Consider the following 22,794-nt stretch of genomic DNA (forward strand, 5'->3'; position numbering starts at 1 on the left):
CATTATTGTAGAGGATCTCGGAGCAGCAAGGGCCCTAGAAATGCGGTGTGTAGGCCCATTGGAGCGTGGACACGCCCTTGCACTCAACAACCTTGTCCCAACTATGGGTAAATAGTACCACTGCCTTGTGGTTAGTTTTGGGAAAATCAAAGGCTATGGGAGCAGACCCAGAAAGAAAATTAGGGAAAATTGAACTCGTCAGCCATGGTAGGCAATCGTCTATGGGAAGGAAAACCTAGACAACAAAACTCCATCCTAAAGGTAGTAGGTTTCTCGTACTGCTAATCACCAGACAAAAAGTAAAAAATTGATGATTACGAAAACCCAAGATACATTAAGACAATGTAACAGGGCCTTAAATGCCGACCGGCATAAAGAGGATAGGTGAGGTGAGGTGAACCTGAAGAATAAGCATGTTTTGTGTAATTATTGCGGACAAGGTTCAAATCCTTCAAGTCTGTCTTCCGCCGTTCTTCCTCAAGTCCGGGCATTGTGAGCATTAGTGTGTTATGCTTTGTTCACGCACCGTTCTCAATATAATTGAATTTGATGAGACTGTCATACAAGTGGGAGGTTTTGCTAGCTAAAAAAAACCAGGTTCAATCCACCATTTTCCACAGAAGAAAATGCTTGTACCAAGTCAGGCATATGACAGTTATTATCCATTCGTTTGATGTGTTTGAGCTATTGACTGTGCTATTGGATTAGGGACTTTCCTTTTTGAATTTTCCGTGTAGTTCAGTATTTTTGTGATTTTACTTTTCACAAGTTAACCTATCACCGTACATTACACATGTGTTTAATTTTGTGTTAGATATCGGGACATATTTGTGCAATTTCCCTAAAATTGCGGTTGTTTCAGAACTCGAAGATGGATTTCCTTCAATTTTCCTAGTTTTAACTAAACTGAAACGAAGTTGATTAGTATCTTTAATCATAACTTTTCAGACTACAGAAAAATCATTTACGAGAAATTTCTAAATAGCGTTATATATTTGTTTTGTTAAATTTTATAAAGAAATCGAAATTCCCGGAGTCACCTCGGTGAATCATATCGTAAATTCACGGTGCTGTTGTATCTGTGACATGGATATCTGTAAACATAAATTAAAAAAAATGTATGTGATGAATTATAAATAGTCGGTGTGTATCCCTTGGTCAAATGAAATAAGTGTATAATACTATTAGAAAGAACAGACTATTAAAAAAAATAATAACTATTGCTTGGTACTATTCACAGGAAGAACATTGATTATTTCAATCTAGATCGAAATTTTATAAGAAATATAAAATAATTATCGCGTAATTTAGTTGGTTTTATTATAATTGTAATTATATTTTGTCATGGAAAATTTGATTGTAAACAATGTACTTGCAAAATTATACCTATAACTACTTGTAACTTGAAAGAAAAAAAAACACAAGTAAACCCCATCTTAACAGCAGAAGTTACACATACTTTAAAGTGTCATAACATCATTCAGTGGTCCTAAGTATGGTTCTGTATTAAGACTCCAATCTGGACATCTTTTCAAGGTCCAGACCTAGTTGCGAACAGAACAACAGATGGGTCTTCTTGGTGTATTGATGTAGGCCTTGTCACAGTGGTACTTGTCCCTTCTGATTATCTCTTCCTTTTGCCATTGGTATGGCATAAAGTATTGGTCATGCTTGATAATGTCATTCTCTTTTCAACATCTAAAAAGACACAAAGTGCAATAGTATGACACCACCTCTAAGGTTTTCTGGCCTACATAACCGTCCTGGTCAGTATATTTCAAACATCTACTAGTATATAACCTCCTGACTTGCTTATTTTAAAATTTGTCAGACTGTCTGTAAATATGTTGCCGTTAGCAATATTCACACCTCTTGTTGGCCTCACTCACTTACTTCACCCTGTACTTCTGGAAATGTTTACAGTTTCTGAGGAAGATGTTCAGTTATGGTCATACGAGTCTCTTCTTATTCTTTTAACTGGTCATGGTGGTATATAGGTGGGCATGTAATGTGTTTGTCCTTCATGTCACAGACGTTTAATACAGCTTTTTTTCCGGTTCGGAAATGAACTCTTTTTTGTCGATGTCTGATTTATCCCTAATGAGGTTCTTTCGTTTCCTGTCTTGCCTTATCTTCTGCAATGTTGGATATACCCCGTAATTTCTTGCGTTTTGCATCGACTTCGCCTAGGAACTGCACCTTGATACTTAAAGATTAACCTTTGCATGTTAAAGAGCATACATATAAAAAATATACACTTTATATTGTTGATTATGTTTTATGAATAACTTTTCTTTCACAAAATGTTCCTGTTCATTTTTTTCCGTCTGTAGTCGTTGAACAGTTCCACAGGCTCCTCTCCAGCAATCATGATACATTCTGGCACTTTTCATCGCTGCTTTTGTTGGAATCATTAACAGATTTCCGGTTAATTTCAGTTTTTGGCAGATTGCCTCCTTTTCATCAAAAAGTTAAGAACATCTAGGAGTTCGATGTTCTTAGGAATTGAATTGATATTCATTAACATCTATCGGTAAATAATATGAAAGATTAGCTGTGGTGGTGGTAGTGGTCTTATTAGTAGATGGAGATGGTATGGTTAGAGATTGATCTAGAGGTTCGGCAGTATAGAAATGAGTTGTTGAAGGCAATGTTGACATCTGAAAAGTTTGAGCTGATGGTAGGGTGGATTGTTGTGCTTGACAGGTTGCTGTAGTAGTTGGATATGATGATGACATATTTGATACTGGCAAATGAGTATGAGCTGTAGCAGTTCGAAAACAAGACATGGTTTGTGATGAAAGATGACATGGTAGGCAGATGATGGTAAGAAGTTGGTATGCTGGCAAGAGTTGTGGTGGATGACATGGTAGGCTGATAATGGTAAGAAGGTGGAAGGCTGGCAGGAGTAGAAGTCTGAGGCAATGTCAAAGAGACCAAGGGTGACACTGGTTCGCCACAGGACTTGGTTGCCCACAGTCTGATACTCTCACTGTGTGTAAAGGGCAAATAGTCCCTTACTGTAGTGTTGAATAGGTGAGGCAGGACTCTCCTATAAGTATGCTAGGTCCCCAAGATGTTTATTGCATGCTATTTGCTTTTCCTTCTGGCTGAGGTGAGGCACAAATAAAACCAGGTGTCTGTCCAAATTCTTTCTGTCATTGCATCTGAACATGCACAAAGTGCAGTATAATCTGGCTTTATCTAACGACAGATGTCTTTTTAAAATGTGCCTCTATCCTATTCTTCTCTGCGAGGAAAGATTCTGGGTAAATGCAGTACATACATTTATATGCCAGATCTGGTTTACACTTTAATTGGTAAGCCATCTGAAAGTATAAAGAGAGGAAGATTTTTAGTCACTTGTACAAAAATTTGCCAAGGACTCGCCAATGTTGTCTTCTTGTACACACCAACATACTTAAAAAATCTTATTTTGTTTATGATGCAAAAATATAAATATATATATATTCATATATACATTTTTTCAATTTTATTTTCCTGATATATTTACATGTATATCACACATGCCACTATAAAATACATGTACCAAGTCTCCGTTCTCTACAATAGCATCTATTGTGTTCATCTGTTTGTTTGTTCTGCTTTTAATTTCTCACATTTTGCATTTTTATCATTGTTTTCCTTCTTCCAAAACTTTTTTCAAGCTACCAGTTTTCTTCTGAAAGGACGGCCTTTATTTCTTACTAGTTTAAACAGTTCTTTCATTTCTTTCAAGTATTGGTATAGTTCTTAATGATGCAACACTTTTGTTCCTTTAAATCATTCTGACTGAACTATGATGTCTAACTGTAGCACTTGTGTTTTTTTTTTCTCATCGAAAAATCAAGGTCACCAAACATTTTTAGCAAGAATAAATTTTAACTTGCTATGTGAAAAACACTGCTGAAGTTGGACATCTGCTCAACCATATATTCGATTTCCTAAGTGGATTCTTTAGCTGCTTTTCAACTATTTGTAACATGGCTTCACATTTTTTGTTATAATTCCATGTAACAATTGGGAAACGCATGACAGCATTACGTTCAATTTCATCATTATTTAAAGATGAAAATAATTTTCAAATAAAGGCTTCATATTTCGATCGAACATTTCGTCACAATTTGTTTTTCATTCAACAAATTTAGTTTGCAATGTTCTAACAAATTTGCAACATTGCTGTTTATAAGATTCCAGTATTGTTCCGCAATCAATAAAGAAGCCAAGGCTATATTTTTGTTTAACAAATATGACACTTTTTTAGTGAACTTATTATTCTCCTTGTATGTTGTCAATTGTTACCCTTAATTTTGCGGCAAGAACTTGATCTTATTCCATATTTTCTTATCTTAAAGGCTGCTTACAAGTATGTATTGTAAACCGATGCCACTAATGATGTGTCTTCGCCTATATATGGAATTAGTGTATTTGATACAATATTTGCCAAGTAACGCCACTGTTTGGGTCTTCTATTCACATATTAAACTACCATTCTGATTTTGGTAATCAAAATGAAGGAGTTTGCCTGAAACTGATAAAAATTTGATATCATGTTGTTGCTTCATCTTCATTATATTGAGCCAAACACTTGAAACCTAAAAAAAAATAATAAAAAATATGTTTACATTGTATATTTTACGAGGTTGTATTTATTATTGGTTGTCAGTATTCAATGTTGATTTTTCCATTGTTTGCCAGTGTGTGTTATTTCTTGTTCCCTGGTTTGTCTTTATATTATCTTGACTAGCAATATGTTTTCTACTCTTTATGTAATGTATCTGAATGACCAATATAAAAGTTTATTCAACGTTTCTATATTTTGATGATCATTTATGACAGAAAGTTATGTGTAAATGTTATATTTTGTGTTCCCTTCTGGAACATCATTGTTATTTGATGAAAACAATTAATGTATTCTGACATATATATACATTGGATGTCAATTACAAATGTATACATTTTTCTACTACCAGAGAACGTAAGTAATTATCTTACCTCCTATACATTTATAGGGATATGATTGGTTAAAAGCGTCCGCCCGGAGACCGTGTATATTCCATATTAGGCTAGTAGGGAGTCGGGGCTTATTTTAATACACGGCTAGTAGTGGAGTTACGACTTTGGCACTGTTTGATTATTTTAAAGTTCTGTTAATTATTGTTATATCAAGGTTTTTGATAATAAATAGTTATGGTTTACATTTCTTTTAGTGCTTCGCCATTACCCCATACGAAATTTACTAACCCCGTATATATCATAGTAGGTCACTAACATACTATGTAACTAATAATATTCAGGGTACATCAGACTGTATATAAAAATACTAAAATCAGGTATGATTGTTTATCGTAAATACTTCTACTACTATGTGCTGCTTATGTCCTTTTTTTTACAAATGAAGGCACATCAAGAAATCTACAACATATCGGAATCATCTGTCCACTATTAAGATGCCTCCTCCAGATATCTAGGCTGTTATTTGTTCCATATTCATTTTAAAATTATGTTTAATGATGCTGGCATCATTTTTCTTGTGATCAGTATGAAAAGGTCCTAGGACATTTACACTATAGCCTATAGTTGAAACAATTATCCTTGGCTCAACTAATAGGTGTTTTTGTTTTGGCTTTATGAAAGTCTTTGAAACTTGAAATTGTTACTTTTTTTAATGTAAATATAAGTACCATCTATAACGAGGATTATAGGGTTATCTACATCTTTTCCAAACAATTATATGGTTAGGTGTCTTTAATTTTGTGCTGGTAATATGCAGGAATCCAACATAGTTTGCCTCTATACTGTATAAATTTGTTTTGTCAGAGATGAACAATAAGGTGACTCTAAATTTTTATTGCATGTTTTTCCAAAATAGTCATCTGTTTGTGCAATCTCCGTACAGCGCTCGTTTCCTTTCCGTATACTTAGTACAATACAATACAATGACCTCTGCCGTACGATAAAGTTATAATTAAAAGTATTTTTATCAATCAAGATTATAAAAAAGATACATGGTAATGCGCTTAAAAAAGTTGTATGTGTGCTTTGAGAGTAATTATTAAGGCACTTTGTCGTCTGCCATCACCCATGAAAATGTAAACAGAAAAACAAAAATACCATGAAAATCTGTTCGGCCTGTAAAGGAGTAAAGGCAAGGAGATACATAAACATATCTGGAGATGAAGAAGTGTTTTATAAAAAAATATGTTTCTTATTATGTGTTAATAATCAAGTCCAAGAGAATGTAATCCTTTGCTAAAATTGCAGATCATTTATGACAAGGGTCAACACTTTTGTGGCAAAGCTAAGGTACAAATGTAATGATGTACGCGAGAAAAAATACAGAGAAAATTATGAGACACCATCTCCTTCAAAATCAAAATTTAAATTGCAACACAAAATAGCATCCTCAGGTCACAATTTACTCTTAAAAGTCTTATACTAACAATAACAGTAACAAAGGTACAAAACTCAAAAGTGAAACCATAAAAAGAGACAACACACAAAACAAAATGATATATACACAGGCGAAAAACCAGAATACTTAAATTCAGATTCCTATATTTTTTAGGATCACTGTGTTTGTCAAAGTTGAAACATGGTATATTGTTTTATAAATATACATTAGTGTGTCTTTTTTTTCTCTTCGTTGTAATCATTGGTTTAATTGTATTCAAATAATTGTAATCATTTTGTAATCATTTGTACCAAATTTAACTTGTCATTATTCTGCCTGTAATGGGCGTCTTTAATTGACAATAAAATATATTTTATTTGATTTGATTTGATTTATATCAAACTTTTTCCAATTATTTCTTTCTTCCTCTTCTGTAACATATTTAAAATTTCTATTTGCTTTTCTTTTAAATTAACACTTTCTATGGTCAGTACACGGAAGTGCGATTTGTAGTCGGCCATCTTTATGAACTAGATTTCATGTAATCTTGAGCGTTTTTTAGCGTTGTAAATCGGTTTGGAGACAAATTCCACACAACGTGTGGCAGAGGTCATATTAAGTGTAGTAATACGAAGTAAGTACAGAACGGATGTGAGCTCTGCACCGGAGATTGCCTGCAGCAATTATAATTTATTCATCTTTGTTTCTTTCTTATAAAGGTTTTTTTTGTCACTGTCAGCGAACGATTGGACAATTTTGATATGCTCATTGTCGGTATTGCAAATCAGAGAATATTTTCTAAAGTGACATTACAGGTACATCAATTTCCGCAATAGTCATTTAAAAAGGCATACTACGCTATAGTTTAATGAGATAATGTTTCGTATGAATGAAAGAATAGGACCCACTTTTTCTCTATGATTTTGTCTTCTCCAGTTTGCTAAAAGTTTAAAGTTTTAAAACTCTCTGATAAGGCAGATGGCTTGCTCTTTTGTGATAAGTCACTCTTCTGTGTTCATTTTTCTGTTTGCTGTTTTTTCTGATGCTATTAAAAGTCTGTGCAAAAAGGTTGGATACTTACAACCAAAGTGCTTGTCAAAGTCAAGAAGTTGAGGGAATTGGGTAGTATGTAGTAATTCAGTGGTTGTCGTTTATGTATGTGTTGCATACCTGTTTTTCGTTCATTTTTTTTTTACATAAATAAGGCCGTTAGTTTTCTCGATTGAACTTGATTTATATTGTCATTTCGGGGTCTTTTATAGCTGACTATGCTGTATAGGCATTGTTCATTGTCGGTGACCTATAGTTGTTAATTTCTGTGTCATTTTGGTCTCTTGTGGAGAGTTGTATCATTGGCAATTATACCACAACTTCTTTTTTTAGACTAATATTTGAAGTCTCTCATACAAGTGACAGAAATTTATGAATGCTTATTGTACAGATAAGATAAGCCAGGAAGTGATTGTTTTCAATCGAGAAATACATACCGTTAATGGTTTAATGATTGATTGAGAGATTGTTTGCCTTACGCTGCATTAGCATATTGAGGCACGCGGCGGTAGCGGATTCAAATATTTTACTGTATTGTAAATATTTATCTGTCCTACGTGTTTCGTTTAATTGTACTGTATTCCTGTCACATAATGTTGTCATTTTAGCGGTATTTTAAACAATGCCATATAAGCGGGAGGTTTGGTTAGTCATAAAAAAACATATTAAACTCACCATTTTTTTTCTTAAATGTCCTCTACCAAGTCAGAAATATGGCAGTTGTTTTCAAATGATTCATTTATATGTATGTTGGCGTTTGTTTTTGTTGCATTTCAGTGTTTCTGTTGTTCCTTTGTTCTTCTTAAATATTTGGTGTGTTTCCCTCTATGAAAGTTTGTAACCCGGACTTATTTTCTCTCAATCGATTTATGACTTATGAACAGTGGTATACTACTGTTGCCTTTATTGAGCACTATGTAACTAGTGTTTTTCTACACAAGGAAATGTCTTTAACAAGTCAGAAATATGACAGTTGTTTTCCATTTGTTTGAGATTTTGTTTTTTCAATTTGAAACAGGACCTTTCGTTTTAATTTTCTCAATATTTCTGTTCTTTTCTTTTTAAAATATAATCAAGACCGTACGGTGACCTACAGTTGTAAATTTCTGTGTCATTTGGTCTCTTGTGAAAAGTTGTCTCATTGGCAATCATACCACATCTTCTTTATTATCTGTTAATACTACCTATGTGTGTTGATTTAGACAGACTAAAAATATACAAAAATTCAAGAAAACATTTTCAGTTAGTTGTACTACTTTTATAAAACTCGACAAGAGAACAAAACGAAATAAAACTGTTATGAGTTTTGAACAGCGGTATACTACAGTAACTGTTGCCTTTATTTATGCTAGCTTCAGCATGAATTAATAACCAAACCACTTGTTTCTGAAATTAGAAAACCTTCAGGTCAATACTTCTTCATTTTAAAGTCATTTCTTTGAAAGTTATACAGACGCGATCTTGGTTTACCATTATTGAAAGTCTAATTAACAGGTTACTATAGATGCATGTACTATTTCAATAATCCTTCCCGTTAAAATTTTCCAGAATGAGACTGCACACGCGTATGGGCAGAGAGTTGATGAAACAGGGGTATGCCAAAGAACGTCTCGTCCTTGTTCTAAAAAAAACGTTAATACGTGTAATACTATTCTTTTATTTGTCTCTATGAATATTACTTTTACTGTTTGGTCTTTTTTTGTGTGTGTGATATCCATTTGACGTGGCTCTGTACTTATACATCCCGTCGGTGTGTTGTTCTATGATAATTGTTGTATGCTTGTCTTTCATTCTTGCTTATATGCTATGTCTTTATGCCTTATTGGGTTTCTTTTTTACATATGACGTGGCGCTGTACATCCCGTCATTTTGTTATTGTTTTATGGTTATTTTTGTATTGCTATATTATATTTTTGCAAATATGCCTTTTTTATTTCTTAAGTTACTTTCTCTGTACTTATACGTCCCGTGTTAGGTTATTGTGCCAAGTTTGTTTTATGGTAATTGGGTTGGTAACACAGTGTTGACTGCTGTATCTCTGTTTTTGACATTTTTACGCATAGTATCTGTTAGTTTTGTTCACACATCAATGTCAATACCGTGGAATGTTATGCGACTGTCATACAAGTGTGAGGTTTAGCTATAAAACCAGGATGGTGACATTTGTCCATTCGTTTGATGGGTTTGAGATTTTGATTTTTGATTTTCCATTTGATTGGGGACTTTCTTTTTTGAATTTTCCACGAAGTTCAATATTTTAGTGATTTTACTGTTATATCAAGGAAAACGAGATGAATTTTTATCAGAGAACCATTTGCTCTTTAACCATCTTTAGCTCTTTCATCACTTGGGCATTAATCACTTGTGTGTAGCTCATCTTGATTTTTTATCGTGTTGCTTAATTTTATTTGCGATGAGCATTTTGCAAAATATTTGTTTTTTAGTCGTGTAACTCATTTTTTCTTAGTGCAAAAAGGCTAAGAGAAATCATTATTATTTTTTTTTTCATTGTTTGAAATAAATTTTCCAATGAAACATCCACAGAATACCTGATATAAAGCTTTAACAGCTACAGTATAATTAGATAATTATATACAGCATTAATTTGTTAAAATGTGTCTTTATACATTAACATAAATACAATATATAATACACAATAATGAAAAACAATTTCAACTTATTCAAAACACACACGCTTGTTTAGAGATCTTATAAACTTACTTAAACTTATAAGATCTGTCCTGATTGGTGAAGACGTAATTTATGTATTTTTCCCTTCTATGAAATTTGAACAATATATAATGTCATGAAATGCATCCCCAATGTCTAAATTACATAAACAACACTTTCCATTCTTCCGTTCTATATTGAAAAGTAAAATCACAAAAATACTGAACTCCGAGGAAAATTCAAAACGGAAAGTCCCTAATCAAATGGCAAACTCAAAGGATAAACCATCTTCCAAGTTCAACTCGAAGTGCATGGTTACTTATTCTTAATTTAAAAAAAAAAAAGAACTTCAAAAGGCTTTTACGATAAAATAATAAAATATTCTTCAAGATATATTAAATATATAAATACGATAGTTTTAAGCTTTCAAACAGTTTTGAATAGTCGCAAAGCATTTATAACGTTCCATGAATGAATTTCACATAAGTTATCAAAAGTACCAGGATTATAATTTAGTACGCCAGACGCGCGTTTCGTCTACATAAGACTCGTCAGTGACGCTCATATCAAAATATTTATAAAGCCAAACAAGTATAAAATTGAAGAGCATTGGGGATCCAAAATTCCAAAAAGTTGTGCCAAATACGGCTTAGGTAATCTATGCCTGGGATAAGAAAATCCTTAGTTTTTCGAACAATTCAAAGTTTTGTAAACAGGAAATTTATAAAAAAAAGAATGACCACTTTATTGATATTCATGTCAACACCGACGTGTTGACTACTGGGCTGGTGATATCCTCGGGGACGAAACGTCCACCAGCAAAACATCTCAGAAATGAAATGTGATTCATCTAGGATTATCGAGGGTCAACATGTTTATCAAAATAAAGCTGCTTTTGAAATTGTAATACCCTCTGCATTTGAAAGGTTTAAGGAGCTTAACTTGTAAAATCAATGCAGATTTTTAAGCGACATCGGCGTTTTTATTTCAAGAGTATCTCGTCAATTGGTTTTTCATTTCTAATAAAAAAAAATACAGAATGATGATAATAAGGTATCAATGGTATTGATATTAACTACAATGACTAACAGCAGGGTTGCGTTCAATATCGTAGCATCTACGCGGTGCTACGTAGAGTTTTGTCTACTGAACGAGTAGCTAGCCTAGCTGCTATCAATATCTATGAAGCAGCTAGGCTAGCTACACGTTCAATAGTCATAAATCTACGTAGCCTTATGTAGATCTATGTAGCCGCTACGATATCGAACACAACCCTGATTTACCCGTGCTTTTTACACAGCTACTTTAGTACAAGTAATCTTGATGTACAGTTCTAAAGATACATATAAAATGTACATATGTAAGGCTGTATATAAACTATACATCTCTAAAGCTGTATATCAACTGTACAGCTGTAAAGCTGTATATTAACTGTACATCTGTGAAACTGTATATTAACTGTACATCTGTGAAACTGTATATAAACTGTACATCTGTGAAATTGTATATAAACTGTACATCTGTAATGCTATATAAACCGACAATTGTTGAACTGTACATTATAAACTGTGGATAGATATCGTATTACACAAGATTAAGTGGTAGAACCTATATTTTTAGCTTATACAGATTAAAAAATGTGCAGTTAATGTACATTTTTACAGACTTGCAGTTTATATACAGCTTTAAAAATGTTGAAAATGATAATTAACATAACAGCTCGTATAATATGAAAAGTATGCTGCAAATTCTATTTTTTGCAATATCAGATTACTTTTTAAATTCTCTCGTTCCTCCTCGTTTGTTGAAGATAAACAGAAATTCAAACATGGCAAGAAATCATTATTATCATCGTTAAAATATATGTTTAACCAATTATATAAAAGCTACTTTTAAAAGCTCATTTTACAGTGGCCGTCAACTTTGTGCACGCCGTCTTGCGTATTAAAAGAAAAACAAATCGGGGACATTTTTATTACAATACGACATAACAAACGTATACAGATTTTATTATAGTCGTTAATTCAAAGTGGTGGAAATTTTATTTGGAAACTTGCAGTTTTTATTAGTTTTTTTATTGCATGTGTCTACAGAGGGTAATATTTCATTGATGGAATTTGAGAAATGTCTTACAAACTAGGTGAAATGCGATCGAAAAAAACGATTCTTTTTTGGGGGGCATTTTTATCAAGATAAAAGATAAGATATAAGTTTCATATATTTCTTATACATTTTTATATCTATATAGTAATAAATACTTAGAGCTGAGTATGCTATAATAGTTTAGTTTAAACAATGCTATAATAAAGAATGAAGGATGACGATTTTCATGCAACAATTGATAACAATTACAATTGCATCTTTGTGAGTAGCAAAATGTACAGGTGTTACAATTTGCATAATTTAAAGTAACAGTTAGTTTCGTTTAAAGTAGCAATTAACATCGGTTGAAATAACAACTTGCATCGGTTAAAATAACAATGTGCATCATTTAAAGTAACCATTATGATATAAAGTAACAATATTATGCCTTTCGTACAAAATCGAATTACGGTGCTATTTGAGATTTACCATGTTTTAGAGCAACTCGTGGTAATCCAAAATAAATAAATTGTCCTGCTCTCAATACACTGTTTCCTTCATTCGAATGCATCATCTCTGTTGCTCTACGTTTTGTTGCTTCAGTGACATTTATATTGCTGGCAAGAGGTGGCACCAGTAAAGTAGGACTACCATACGGTACTCCAGAAAAGATTCCGTGCTGCAATTCATTTTGTAAATAAACTTCAGATTCTCTGTGTTTTGTGAAATTTACAATCTTTTCTGTGTTTCCTATTCTCCACATTGTCCATAAATGCATGTTTTTCATTGGATCAAAAGTGAAACCTTTTTGTATTGAACTGTTTGACGAAGATTTACTTCGAGCAGATTGTGGAACCATTTGTCGTGAGTTGTAGTGATGATCATCTCGCTGATTATTTGACATGGTGATGAATTTACCTGTAACAGAAAAAAAAATATATTTAAAAAAGGTTCAAGTAAAATTTTTGAGTTTGATATCAAAATAGATAAATGTTGAATATTTGTTTGAGACATATGTACATGTTTGTGTGATAGAATAACTTCTTTTCAATTTTTGATTGATAATAAACTCACCATATATACCAGGATTGAAATTTTATATGTACACCAGACGCGCGTTTCGTCTGCATCAGTGACGCTCGAATAAAAAAATGTTAAAAAGGCCAAATAATTTCTGAGGTAGAAAAGCCTTAGTATTTCAAAAATTCAAAGTTTTGTTAACAGTGAGTTTATAGTTATGAACATATCAATGATAACTCAGGCTGCCGTTTCATAAAACAATGATAATTCATGTCAACACAGAAGTACTGACTCCTGGGCTGGTGATACTCTCGGAGAATTAAAACTCCACCAGCAGTGGCATCGACCCAGTGGATAAGCGTCCAATGGCAACTATTTAATGAATATTCAATATTTTGACATTTGCAACCAAATGGAGAATAACTGTGTTGTCTTCTCTGGTAACATTAATAGGTAAAATATGATATAAAAGTAATGAATTAATGTTGAAATAACTGCTAATTAGACATTGTTCATGGAGTCAGACGCATGACTGAGTAGCTGGAGATGCTGGATAAGCTTCACAGCGCAGTAACCAAAATATATAATCCTAGATGCCAATGAACCCGAGTTCATATAACGCCAACCTCTGACTAATCAAAATTTTAGAAAAACTAAACAATAAAGCCGTGTTGACTATATATATAGTATATAAATAAAAAGCTGCGCCATGAGCGCACGATACGCCCTTTGTCTTGTGTCAGAATATTTATGCAATAATCAAAAATATTTTCTGAGATCGTGACGGCGTGACATGTGAAAAAAAAACTCAATAACTCTAAAATAAAATTTCGAATCATTACCAAAAAGTATACAGACCTAAAGATTAATATAACTAAGAAATGTGTAAAATTTTAAGCAATAGTCATTAATGGTTTTGAAGATGCGATGCAACATGTGAAAACCCCTCTCAGTTTTACAAAAAACTCAATAACTCCAAAATGAAATGTTGAATCATCACCAAAAGTATACAGATCTTAAGATAAGTATAACTAAGAAGTGTGTAAAGTTTTAAGCAATAATCATAAATCTTTTATGAGATATGGCGCGACATGTGACCCCCCCCCCTTTTTTTTACAAAAAACTCAATAATTCTAAAATAAAATTTTGAATCATCACCAAAAAGTATACATATTTGGATTAATATAATTAAGAAGTGTGTGAAGTTTAAAGTAATAATCAGAAATTGTTTTTGAGATACAGTGTGACATGTGAAAATACACACCCCTGTTTTAGTTATAAAGTCCCGTAACTCAAAAAGCTTAAATCCTATTTTCACCAAAAAGTATACAGATCGTTTGATCATCATAAGAAACAACTATGCTAAGTTTCATGAAATTTGGATAAGCGGTTGTCAAGTTACGGTGCGACATGTGGACGTCGGACAGACAGACAGACAGACGGACAGACGGCCGCCGGACATTTGTATACCATAATACGTCCCGTCAAAATTTTGACGGGCGTATAAAAAGAAGATATGGTATGATTGCCAATGAGACAACTTTCCATAAAAGACCAAATGACACAGAAATTAACAACTATAGGTCACCTTACGGCCTTCAACAATAAGCAAAGCCCATGCTAAGTAGTTTTTATTCAATTTTGAAGCCCCAGGTGAAAAAGTATCATGCTCTCTATATCAGTTGTCAACAAAAAGAACTGTTATCGGGCAAAATAGTTTGACCCTAGAAACAAAAATAGTGTTTCCTTGAGCCAATGTTAACCGCCACTTCAACGAGTGTTCATAACATACCAATTGATCTTCACGAACTTGATATGACCCTATAACATAAAATTCACGTATATGTCTATGAAACAGCAGGCCAACAACATCATCAAACAAAAAAAGTTGAGAGTTCAGAATACGATTTCCAATAATAAACAAGTGATCATGTTAAACCAAAGTGTTTTAACACAAACTTTGTTGTCTTATGAAATCAATTTAGAAAAATGTGCTTTATTCAAATTATATTGGTATTTCGGACGAAATAAAGTAAGCTAGTATTAAACTATGGCTCAACCTGGCTCCCCTTTTATGAGATATAGGAAAGTCATTAATACGATAGCAAAGATTACTAATAATATTGGACAATCAAACAGACAACATCAACCACTAACCCAATACTCCTCCAAAAAAGTCAGACGTACAAATGACAAATAACATCAAACTAAACATGATCAAGATAGCCTGACTTGGGGTCTTTAATCATGGTATCTCAGCCTGACTTGGGGTCTTTAATCATGGTATCTCAGCCTGACTTGGGGTCTTTAATCATGGTATCTCAGCCTGACTTGGGGTCTTTAATCATGGTATCTCATAGTTTGTCATGCTCTTCGTTATTCTCGACCCCTTGGGTAAAGTAAGTTGTGAAGAACGGATACTGTACTTGTTAGATCTTAAAATAATGCATTTGATAAGATAATGTAAGCGTTCTATGCATTAAAATTGAGAATGGAAATGGGGAATGTGTCAAAGAGACAACAACCCGACCAAATAAAAAACAACAGCAGAGAGTCACCAACAGGTCTTCAATGTAGCGAGAAATTCCCGCACCCGGAGGCGTCCTTCAGCTGGCCCCTAAACAAATATATACTAGTCCAGTGATAATGAACGCCATACTAATTTCCAAATTGTACACAAGAAACTAAAATTAAAATAATACAAGACTAACAAAGGCCAGAGGCTCCTGACTTGGGACAGGCGCAAATTGAATGTCATAAAACATAGCTACAAAACCCATCTGTTTAAAAAAAACCAGGTTCTGTTTCTGTAATTTGTGTCACTGTCTCAACTGCAGTATATTTAAAATAGTTTAGCAATGATATGTACTTTTAAGATAAGAATATACCAAGGAGGCCAAATATTCTATCAGAAATCGAGGAAAGACAACAAAGATATCAAAGGGGTGGTTTGGGACAATAAAAGAAATCAAAATCGAAGAAAGATAGAACATAATGCCTATGAACAAAACGGTTAGGGGGAGGGTTGGAATCCCGCTAATATGTTTAACCCCGCCACATTATTTGTATGTGCCTGTCCCAAGTCAGGAGCCTGTAATTCAGTGGTTGTCGTTTGTTTATGTGTTACATATTTGTTTTTCGTTCATTTTTTTACATAAATAAGGCCGTTAGTTTTCTCGTTTGAATTGTTTTACATTGTCTTATCGGGGCCTTTTATAGCTGACTATGCGGTATGGGCTTTGCTCATTGTTGAAGGCCGTACGGTGACCAATAGTTGTTAATGTCTGTGTCATTTTGGTCTTTTGTGGATAGTTGTTTCATTGGCATTCATACCACATCTTCTTTTTTTATATTTATATACTGGTAAGTGTAATCGAAATTTCAGTTTGGTTTCCGTTCACCGTTGTTCACACGCCGCAAATTCAATTCCATCAAATCCTGTTGTGCATGAAAAATTGTTAACAACAAACTATTGATTCAGTAGCATTAATGGTGATTCTGAATTTGTTTTAAACAAGATTAAAGTACATACCTTTATAAAGTGATACTGAAAATGACTATGTAGATTCCCGGTGATGTTCCATTCTAATATCATTTAATAGTCATCACTTATTTCTATGTAGTCACGAGCGTGACTTGATTTTATTAGCAAACTTAACCTATACAATTTCACAGTTTTTAAGTTGAATTGTATTTTAATGATAAAATTGTAGCATGTTCAGTGATATTATGGCCTGTCGTCACAATATGTTTTATTTACAAAACAAGTTTCGAATTACGGTTTAAGATATATTTACGGTCGACGGATATTAATAAAATTCCAAGCCAACCTACTCTCTATTTCATTCAATATTTATTCCTGTATGTATGTAATCCTCGTATTCAATTCTTGTATTGATCGCAATTTCTCATTTCGTTTTAAAATACTCAGGATGATCAATAATTAATACACAACTAGGTCTCTTTATACATAACCCTATTTTATACAACTGCACACGTAACAATGGTTAAAAGACAAAGATTTAAATCAAAGTTCATATTTCGAAATAAAATTATTAATAAAATCTTCCTGTAATTTGATACAAAAACGCGTCAGTTATTTTTTAGCTGTGTTTTAATAGATTTTTCTTCCTTGTTTTGACGAAAACTTTGTGTCCTATGTTAAAGACAGTACAGCATATAAAGTAACCCGACAACTTGGTTCCTTCTAAAATAACAGTACAGTATTTAAGGTAATAATCACGAAAACCTTGTGCCCTTTGAAATGCAGCATTTCATGTACAATTAAACCATCATGAGTTCAGAGTAGGTCGTTGAATACGAAACTTAAAAGACAATATTTTAAGACGGATTGCTGTAGCAGATACTATATACTTGCAGATACTGGTCGTTTTCTAATGAAAATCAGTATAAACAATGCGAAACAGCTTTATAATAAATTAATATTTTAAGTCTGTACGACTTTGTTAGAAGAAAGCATGGCGATAAATTAAAACTTACATGTACGTTAAGAGCACAATATATCCGTTGCAAAGAAAAGTAAGAAAAATCTACTTAGTCATATGGTCAGTGTTGTGTCAACTCCTAGTTATTTATTGCTTTTTCGAAGTTCTGTAAATGGGCCACACCCGTACAATGTTTACGTTTTTCTATGGGTGTTCCGCTAGTATGATAATCATATACATTTGAAAATCGTCTAAACTGTTATAAATTATAGACGAAAGTTTGATATCAATGAAGATTTATAAAACATCTTACCTCTAAATTGCTAAAAGGTGCAGCTAGTATTGTACCATGAATGTAAATGTTGACTTCAGTCAGGAATAATTGAATTGATGGTGAGATAACTTTATATCCGTCCGATGATCTTACTTATAGGTGTTATACTTTATACGTATTTTAAATCCAATATGAACGGTTGAATGCTCTTCGTCATTCCATTTATGAATAGTAACCGAAAGTAATTTATATTCTTAAATTATCTTGTTTAAAAAACATACATTTAAATTTTTGTATTGGTGCAAAAAAAAGTATTAATACAATTTGATGGAAATTTGTATACGCAAGCATACGTACAATGTCCTGTAGTTTGAAGAGGAAATGTAGTAAATGTGCAATGCGTGTTTACATTCATGTTTAATTTTAAATAAGCTTTTCAATAGGCACGAGTTGAAAAGAAATAGAAGATTATTGCTATGTAAGAATACATAAAGTATACCAAGTCGTAATATGATTATGCATCACATTGAAATTTCAATTATTGTGTTGATGTTGGGCGTACAATACAATACAAAGTTTACAAGCATGCAGCCTCTCAGTCCTTTGTTTGCTTTGTCTTACTGTAATGAAGAAATATTAAATGATACAAGTATTGCTTTATTGCAATATCTTACTGAAAAAACCGGCCCATTGAGATATGTGTCAATATCGTTTCTATTTGCACGTAAGGAAAGTTTTTCGGCGAAACTCTATTCTTAAGAATTGCCTTATCGCCAAACCGTTTTCATAAGAGATAAATCTGAAAATTATTTTGAAACGTTCGTTACTAGAGATGAAATGTTCGTTACCACTACATATGCGGGAATTGTCCTACATTTGGAATGCACAAACTTAAACGTGACAAATGGAAACTTTGTACTGTCATCACATTAGTAATTTCTTCAAGAAATTTCATTCAAGTTGCATGCATTTTTTTGGAAGCAGGTAAGTTTTCATAGACGTGAGAATTTGCTATATAAAACATTAGGAAAACGTCTGTTTCTGTAGGATTCGACTTTTTATTAATTTGTTATGTGCTTGTATGTATTCAACTGAAATGCAATTACGCAATGGAAAGTGATAAATAGACATAGTGGTAGTCCTAAGACAACATTACAGAACTATTTTAATGTGTATAAATTGTAAAAAGTTCGTTACTTTATATAACGAACATGTCACAACTACGATTAACACATTTTAAGACATCCGTGTCAATTACAATGTATGACCATATTGTATAGTATAGGTTATTATGTAAACACGGTGATATAATATTTCATAGTTGTGTATTTCATTATAAGAAATGTGTGATAATGTAAAACGTAAACGTACCTTATAAATGTGGATCCTTCTCCTGTCAAAAGTGTATACATGAATGAAACTGTTATCGTTTAAATAAATGGCGGCAGTCAACTCATCCAGCATGATCCCATACTTTTATCATAAGCAACACGACGGGTGACACATGTGGAGCAGCCGGATCTACTTACCCTTCCGGAGCACCTGAGATCACCCCTAGTTTTTGGTGGGGTTCGTGTTGTTTATTCTTTAGTTTTTTATGTTGTGTCATGTGCACTATTGTTTGTCACCAAAAAGAGGGGTACCTGTAAACACGGCTGTAAACACGGCTCTGATAACAATCATTCTTAGTTATAAATAAACAGCACGAAATATATCAAATCATTTTTAATTACAAAATAAATAATGAAAAGAAGAAGTCGATTTTTTTATGAGACATATTAGACATCACATGGGACAACAGTATCCTGAAATTTTAAGGTTGTGCACCTATCCAAAAAAAAATTAGTTAAACCTATCTAAACCGGATCAAATAAGTTGATTTAAATCTCTTATATAAGGTTAGCGTTTGAGATAAATAATTCAGAGCTATTTGGTGTTCCCAGTGCCCAACATTTAGAAGTAACAGTGAAAACTGACCAACGCGCAGTAAACCAAATAGTATTATTCGCCTTTTTGACGTTCCTGATGAAGGTAGATCCAGAAAATGCAACTTTAAACGTTTTGTTTTCTTTTTTATCGATTGCATGACGATAATATTTTGCCTTTTATGATTTATTAAAAGTGTACTGGTTCAGTGATTATCGACGTCATACTTAACTCCGAAATATAAGCCTCGGTCACACATTACCGGATAGCACGAACGGACGACTAACGGGTGAAAATAAAAGTTGTCCGTTGACAAAATTGTTATCCGTTGGGAGTCCGTTGATGTACTGACCGAATAAAACGGACGTGTAACGGATGCATAACAGACACACACCGGATATGCAACGTACGAGAAACGGACACGTACCGGACAGAACGGATGTCGAACGTACATCCAACGGACGAGTACCGCATAAAACGGACACCTAACGGAAGCGTACCAAATAAAACGGATGAACAAGATATACCGAAAAATCAAAGGCGACAATAATAATACATGTAAATCGCATATATATTCAAAATGTTTCTGTGTAACTGGTTTTGGTTTATTCTTCAAAAATCCGCCAAAGGGCAGTGTCTGGCCTGAATAAGAACTGCTTGATTGTGAAGACGTGCCTATACTGTAAAATCGATTATGAATAATAAGAATTCATGAACCTTAAGAAATCCTACATACCAATAATTGGCATTTCTGACGCGAAATTTTCAATTGGCATTTATCCGTTTCAGATCCGTTCATCATCCGTTTTATCCGTTATACGTCCGGTAGAAGTCCGTTTCTCATCCGTTCAACATCCGTTTTATCCGTTAAACGTCCGGTAGAAGTTCATTGGTGAAGTTATCTTCCAGACCTCCTACGGATGTATAACGGACACGTAACGGAAACAAAACGGAAACGAAACGGACGAGAACCATACAAAACGGACGCCTAACGGACGTCCAACGGACATTTTATCCGTTGGACGTCCGTTCAAAGTTTTGAACATGCTCAAAATTTTCCACTGGACAGAACGGATGCCGACGGAAAAAACGTACGCTTAACGGACATACAACGGATATGGACGGACGTCTAATGGATAAAAACGGACATGAACGGATTGAAAAAAAAAGTTATCCGTTAGGCGTCCGTTCGAGCTATCCGGTAAGGTGTGACCGAGGCTATAACAATGAATTAAAATTAAAATCATTCAAGACTTAAAAGGACAGAGGCTCCTGAATTGGGACAGGCGCACAAGTGCGGCGGGGTTAAACATGTTTCGTGAGATCACAGCCCTCCCCTATACCTCTAGCCAATGAAGAATGAAAATACACAGTAATACGAACAGTAAAACGCTTTTGAAAGGGAAATACAAGTCCTATGTCAGAATAGGAAATAAAAGAAACTAATCAAAATGACAATGATAATAAATTAACAAAGGACTACTATATATAAAGCTAGCAGTTACTGCCATACGCCAGCTCCAGACCTCAATTAAACTAATAGAAAGGTTATGTCTCATTATGCACACTCTCTCCCTGTTGTATTTATTGTTAATTTGTTCCGGAACATTCATGAAATATTTGTCACTGGCAACAAAAAATTGATAATTTAAAATAGGTTGTTTACGTACTAATTACGAAGAAACGTAGGATTCAACTCCCTCGGACAAAGTAGACCTTATAGATGGATTTTGATGTGTTTTAACTTCACTTTGGCCAAACACCTCTTCAATTGTTTCGGTTCTTATTTTTCTTGACTTTCAAATTTCAGTTTCAGCGTTCCATAGGTAAATTCTTTACTTAAAATTCAGCGTTTTACATTGTACTAGTTTTTCGAAAGCAACATTGGTGTACGGCCAAAAATGGAAAAATCCATCATGCAGCTGACAGTGTGGCTTCTCTTTACACGCCCCATTCTGACTGGATGTACATGTGTTCTTTTAGTTTGCTCAAAGTCGATTGTCGTACGATAACTTAAAAATGCTCAAATAATAAAATGCAAATACGGAACAATAATATCCCTCAATAAAAAAAATCCCTTTCCTTTTATTTACTATTTAAAAACAGTGGTTGATTTAGAACCCATAGTGGAGCTACGTATATGATAACCAGTCCAAACGTTGTCTATAAGGGAGCAACCATTTAACTTTAAAAGTGTGGTGTTGTTGTTTTGTCGAATCGCTAACAATTTTATTAAGTTTTTCATCGTTAATTATCAACTTGTTTGGTTCAAAATTTAACACTATAAGGCATGGAGAAAATTTGGATTCAGAATTTTTCTTTTGTCCTCTGCTGGCACAGACTATTACACTGTGTCTAAACCACACCGGCAAAATTTGCTCGGACTCGATGGTATCTAACGTCCAGCACAATGACGGAACACCAATAGAGGTGTCATACCACCAATTAAAAGTCCCTATCTGTTCAACCAAATTTTGCAATTTTCACAGCTTTCTAAATATTTTACCTTAAGTTTAACTTCATAGAAACTAGGTATATCCTGAATTGTACAGGTGTCACCTTTCTGCATGCCAATTTTCAACATACATTCAAAATCATTTAAGAAAGCAGAGAGCTTCCGAAAGGAGGTACCACTAAAAATAACCCCTGGTTTTCTGGAAATCTTAAATTAGTATACTATGGAGCGCATTAATCCTCAATTTTTAATGCAAACTCATAGACAGGTAAATTTTGGCTCAAAATGGTCTTAATATATTTCTCTTTCAACACAATTTTCATTTCTGCAAATTTGTTGGTTATTTAAGGTGAACAATGACATCAAATGCACTTTTTTTTTGTCCGAGTAGGCCTACTTTCACATACGTTCTAAATTTGAGGGAGTAATTGGTGGTATGACACCTAAACAAAAGAAAGGTAGGTTTCTCCTTATTTTT

General features: G+C 33.5%; 1 long non-coding RNA gene across 1 annotated transcript; it reads right to left on the reverse strand.

The window, feature by feature from the left end:
• Positions 1-9,990: 9,990 nt before the first annotated feature.
• LOC139493144 (uncharacterized) lies at positions 9,991-18,177 on the reverse strand. Its single transcript, XR_011656926.1, has 2 exons — positions 17,975-18,177; positions 9,991-13,114 (listed from the first exon to the last, which is right to left on the reverse strand). It is a non-coding gene; the product is annotated as an uncharacterized lncRNA (long non-coding RNA).
• Positions 18,178-22,794: the final 4,617 nt, after the last annotated feature.

Source organism: Mytilus edulis, chromosome 1 (genome assembly GCF_963676685.1).
Source record: "Mytilus edulis chromosome 1, xbMytEdul2.2, whole genome shotgun sequence".
Taxonomy (NCBI): domain Eukaryota; kingdom Metazoa; phylum Mollusca; class Bivalvia; order Mytilida; family Mytilidae; genus Mytilus; species Mytilus edulis.